General features: G+C 39.1%; 1 protein-coding gene across 2 annotated transcripts in view; it reads right to left on the minus strand.

Moving 5' to 3' along the window:
* Pgant9 (polypeptide N-acetylgalactosaminyltransferase 9) overlaps positions 1-4,820 on the minus strand; it is a 193,614-nt gene extending 188,794 nt beyond the window's left edge. For both annotated transcript variants that reach the window (XM_046620484.2, XM_046620481.2), the window contains exon 1: positions 4,346-4,820. The gene's annotated coding sequence lies outside the window, so the exon portion shown is untranslated. The remainder of the gene's footprint in view (positions 1-4,345) is intronic.
* Positions 4,821-6,045: the final 1,225 nt, after the last annotated feature.

Genomic DNA, 6,045 nt, shown 5'->3' on the forward strand with positions numbered 1-6,045 from the left:
TTGGACAGAGGCGGCGGAAAGTTTGCGCCTTATTCGGATTCCGCGGCGAAGAGCTGCGCCCGCGGAATGCGGCCAGGTTGGTGGCTGCGTGCTCAAACACACGCGCCTTCTAACCGAACACGCGAGCAAGATAAATTCCAAAATGATTTAGAAGCCCGTCACGATTAGCCTTCGATACGGTTACTCGTTCCCTCCGGTTTCTCTGGGATGGATCGTTGCCGGGTGAAAAAAAACCACCCTTATCAAGTAATTTCTATTCAACGATCAATTTTAAGCCTGGTTTCAATATATTTTTACACAAGTCGGATCACTCCCGAATAAACTGCCGATATTTATGGACATGGCAAGAAAAGAAAAAAAAAAAACAGTTTCATTATATCATTACAAGGTAGAAGTTGTTCCAAGTTACAGTCGTGCCGAATTTTATTCGCCAAGGATATCTCCTCTTTATTTATTTCTGGTTACGACCAATTATTTATTAACATCGCAGAAACAATAAGTAGTACATCATCTACGGAAATGCAAAACCGCATCTTGTTCCTCAACTTTATGATGAAATGATGAATTTTTTGGTGTACTTTGCCACTATTCATTCAATCATTATTCTCATTACATTTCACGTGATCGTATTATGCTATACTTTTGTTGTACTCTAAGCCTTGCTGTGATTTAGTGTTGATAATTTCTTGTCACTTGTTTAATTTAGTGTCCTGATAACCAGCGAGCTTACTTTTGATAATTAAATAACCGTTATCAAGAGGCGTATTTTGAATATGTCACGAGTGTGTGTGTGCGCAGTATTTTTTTTTTTTGCTTTAAATTTCGCGAGAACCACCTGTTTACAAAAAATTACTTTTACCTTTCTGATGTTCTTGCAATAAACATATAAAAATAACATCTGTATTAGAACACTTGTCGTACAATTCGTGGTCCTTATTTATTTAATCATTTCACGTCCCTAAATTCATTCAAATTGTATAAATTAGGTTAAAAATTTCCGATCCGATTCGCGAGTCGGCCGCGTCCTTTCCGGAACGCCGATCTGCGTCGAGTCCCGGTCGACCCTGATGACCCGGTGACCCGGAGGGCCTTAAGGACCCCGATGAACCAGGCTGACCGGCAGAACCCGGGACAACCGGTTTGACCGCATGTTTCATCGGACTGAGGATCGAGCCTGGAGTCTGGAGGCTGGAAAAGCCTGCCAACATTTGCTGCGGATTTCAGCCCCGCAATCACAACGACGACCCCAAAATACACGATTCTTTTTTAATCCCATTTGTCGGTCGAGTTTTTACCGGTTGAGTTCAAATTCGCCAAAATTTTAACCCCGTTTTACTTTATTTCGAAATAAAGGTTTGATTGGAGAGCAGGTGATCATGGGACTATTATACAGTTGAAGATGTCCAAATAATCGACATTCCACTCTCAAAGCGACTCGATAGAATTTCAGACAAGAATCTTGTCGAAGTTGTTGCGACAAAACAAACACAATTGTACCTGCTTTCCAACTGCACTGAAGTGAAAGGCAAATTTACATATTTGTGTTTTATGTTTCGAGAATACTCTCAGGATCCAATTTCGAACACTAAAGAATTCTGTTACTGAAAAATTTCACATCTACGAGCAATAAATGCAAAGGCGTTCAGACATTGGACGTTCGGTTTGTTCTGGCGGAGGATTTTGGGAGGAGAATAATTTTCACAACGTGTTTGAATACGTTGGAATTGTTATTATATACCTATATACAAAGTTTTCCTGCATTGAAGAATAGTTGAACTTCTTTTCTCGTACAGGTACAAAAAGCTTACCGAAAATCTTTAACAATATGTGTCATAAAAACGAAAACTAGACTATATTTGGTGACAATCCATGCTACTCTTTTCAAGAAAAACAAAAATTCAAAAGCGTATAAATAAAGCAAAATATAGTCATAGTTTCGACTCTCAACTGCTTCAAAGTCACTCTAAGTTAGCAAGATGTAAATTTCTTCGCCCCAAATGTTTTTTTACGTTCCAAAATTACTGAATTTAACGAAGCATTTTTTCATTTTTACTTTTTTGTACACTTACATGCCTCCTCTGAGTATGGAAATTTAATAAACCGTTCAAGCTTTGAATGAATTTTTCTTAATTTTTGATTCTTCCAACCTCGGTGCAAAGTTTCTCCGAAATTTTCTAACCGATCCACCTGAAATTCTTACACGTTGTTTAATGTAATTATTTTTCACGCACCTGGTAATGATATACCCTACATTATGTGTTGAAAAACGGTTAATTTTTTGTCATGATTCTTAAAAATTATGTATTTTCTTTTAAAATGAAGCAATTAAAAAAATCCTGCGACAATTTGTGGGCAATTTCAAGTAGCTTATGCCAGAAAAATCCGTATTCTGTGCTAAAAATATTAAATGAAAGACCTTGCGTGTAATGAATTTTCACTTTTATTAAAATTGCACTCTATGCATCACCTTGATACATTAAAACGAGGATCTTCTAATGATGCGAATTTAGTGTAAAAGATGTAAGAAATGCATACCTAAAACCTTTAAAATTTTAAAAATATTTTCGTTCGTTTCGAAGGCCAAACTCGCCAAGTACCATAAATTCTATGCCATTGCAGTTCTTCTTCACGATTACCGGAAGTAGGTCATAGCCTTGGTGAAATCATTGCGAGTATTTCGAATCGTTGTAGTGAAAATGCACCCAGTGTTGAATATTTTCTGCACTCCTACATATATCGCCAAAAGTCACGTTCTTATCGCCAAAATGTTTGAATTTGTTACCCTACAAAGCGACGTACAATGCAAAAAATAAATAAATAAATGAATAATCGGCTTTGGTCTACTTCTAGCTTCACTCACGCAGTTCAATGCCATCCGATTTATATTTCTTTGGGTTGTAAGGGAACCGAGTTAACCTCGCGACTCGTAGACGTATCTGACGTTAATTATAGCACACATCGCCAGGCATACGTAGATAACTATCATCGGAGACGAAACAATGTGGTATTAATCAGAGTATCTGGTTTGTTGATTTTCGAGTAGATTACGTCTAGTCAAACGAGCCTTTAGTCTAATTGGTACGAATTGAATCGAATTTCACGAATCTGCTTTCGAATAATGATGCAAACTTGTGAACAAGTCATTTCTACGTTACTCATCGAATATTTATTACATTTTTTCACCAATCATGTTCGTAACTCGTATCGCCAAGTACTTATCTTCTCTTGAATTTGCGATATATCGTATCAACTTCTCTCGGATATCCGAGCAGTATAATTAGAACTACAGCTGTCTTTTTATCCGCATTTTAGAATAATCACGACGATGAGTAAGCGCGTTAATTCGAATACGCGAGTGCAAATTCTCACAATCGGCATTTCTCATCACAATTCTCTTTAAACTGCCTCCAAACAACGAGGCAAGGAAATAATAAGAACGAAGGTGAGCGAGAATATTGATTCACACCTGCTGCGAAGGTCGAGATGAAAAATTTCCTACAAGTGAAAAATTCAATTCTGGTTGTACGAATCTGTCCGACTATATTGGCAATAACGTTGATCCGTGTAACGGAAGAACAACTTGAAGAAATGGAAGTGAATCGTGGCGACCGAATCGTTCCTAAACTTCAACGTGTAATTGGAAACTGCAAATTCGGAATTATTATGTCACATTTGGGAAGCTTCGAATTCGCGGTTAATGACAGGTAGGTAAGCGGCCTCGGTTGTTGATCAGAGAACCGCATATCTCATTTAATGTCCAATAACCGCGATTAGAGGAGCATCCACATAACCGGCTGAAGAACCTGTTCCAAAGATCAAAGAGTTTCAAAATCGGAACGTCCTACGGGACTGAAGTTAGTAACGTTAACAAAACGAAACATGATGGATGAATCATCCTTGTTTTACAATTTTAGAACAAATTTTTTGAGGAGTTCGCTTCTCGAAATATAAACATGTTTTATTACTTATAATTTACTAGCTGAATTTAAGACAATACTAGGAATCGAAGTAACAATTATTTTCCTAAACATCCATCGTTAAATCCAACGTTACTAGCTTCAACCTCGTAACATCTTCGCACGTCACGTCCAGCCAATTTTGACATTTCGATCAGCTGCTCCGAACAAGTAATCAATCCCACCCTTTTCCATTACCCTCTGAAAATTCCACCCCCCCCCCCCCCCCCCCCCCTTCTCGTTTCTCCGCATGAACGAACTAAACGACAAAGTACACTCTGATTGCTGGTAAGTATATCGTTTTCGAGAATATCGATGAAAGAGTCTGAAGAATACTTCAAACTGGCAACTGTTCTCCAATGGTCTTCGTTAAAGTGGCACCTACTGACCTTGAATCTCCCGAAGAATCCTAAAACGATTCGAACCGTTGCAACAGTCAGAAGTTTCAGCAACCATAACGAGCACCACTAATCATCGTCGTGGATAACGATAAACTGTAACTGATCACTGAAATGTAACACTGGAAATCCATCCCCAAAGCACTTTTCTCGAACGGTACGCAGAACGCGGTTCAGCTTTGAGCTTTTAAACTCGGAATTGAACTCGCGCACTATCGACACTATCGCTCGCAATCAGTCAACGATTTCAACCGCCTTCACGGACTTCTTTTTTTTTCATCACAAGGTATCGGTCAACCGCCGACAAAGTCCAAAGTACCCTATTCCTCCTTCTTGGAAGACTCTTCTCCAAGTTTCCCGGCGAAGCCCGAGTCTTTGTTTTTGTTATTTTCTCAAAACCTTCGCAGACGTCTAGACTGGCTGATTCAGGAACTCCGGCATGAATTCACCCACCCACACGCCTCGGACGTCGACTGACTACTGTTTGCCAAACGGCGCGGCCTGCGCTGTCAACGACTTGGCTCCATGCCGCACGCAACTCGCGCGCATGCGCACACGCGGATTTCCCCCTGTTCCGCACACCCCGGCCGATTACGTTCTTCTTTCTTTTTTTTTTTTGTTTTCCTCTCCGCGTTTCTTCGAGCGTCTTGGTTCTCATTCAATCGCTCGCTTCGCTCGCGCGAGCGCAGCGTCTCTTACCATTGCGCGTGCCCTGCCTTAGCTCTACCTCTTTCTCTCTATTTCGTTCCTTCGGGACGCTCCGATACAGCAGGGTGACTGACACTCAATGCTTTGGGACAGGAGCCTTTATTCGACAACCGCATTGCAAAGCATTACAACCTGAATCGAGGTTGGTGATGAAGTGACTCAAAGGTTACTACAACTTTTGAGTTTTCACCCCACGTTTTTTGGTGACACAATTTTATCGCGGTGCATTATCGAGATGGAAACGCAAATAAATTTCCATTGTTTGTTATCGTGGTAATCAACGCTAGTCAACTTCCTTGGCGATAATCATTTTTTCTTGCTGTGGTAATGGAATGTCATCCAGGTTGTTAAATTAGGAAGTTAAAGGGGAAACTTTTGTCGCCCCGCTGCTACGATATCGCGGAAATTATCGCCCTTCTCGCGATGTTATGTATATGGCATTCCATGTCAATTCGACTATGGTATGACCCACGTCATATATAGGATTTGGTCCGTGATTTTTCATATTGTTTTTATAACTCTGAAAATCATTCTATTTTGTTCAGAATTTTCTCACCTCCTCGGCGCTTCCAGAGCTCTTTAAATGATGATATTTTGACAGTGATTGCGACATTTTGGAAAATCATGAAAGATATTACAAAAATTCTGTGGCTAAAACCAATAATATTACATCCTAAATTGGAGTGGGCAGGCACAAACGGTAATTTTTTTATAATTTTTTAATTAATTGAGCATTCTTTTTTGCCACTTCAATTTTTTTTTTTTTAGTTTTTCTAGAAGATACAGGTTTCAATACGTCTTTCCTAGTACAACAACAATTTGTAGATTTCAATTGAAATTCAAAAAAAAAAAAAAAAAAAACAGAAAAAGAAAAATCAAAGTAATTTTGTTTGTCATTTTCATGACGTGATCCCTTTCATATAAAATTTCAATTATTCATACGTAATGAAAACGATGCACAATAATTTGGAACAGTTCATCCT

This window comes from Neodiprion pinetum, chromosome 4 (assembly GCF_021155775.2).
Source record: "Neodiprion pinetum isolate iyNeoPine1 chromosome 4, iyNeoPine1.2, whole genome shotgun sequence".
Lineage (NCBI taxonomy): Eukaryota > Metazoa > Arthropoda > Insecta > Hymenoptera > Diprionidae > Neodiprion > Neodiprion pinetum.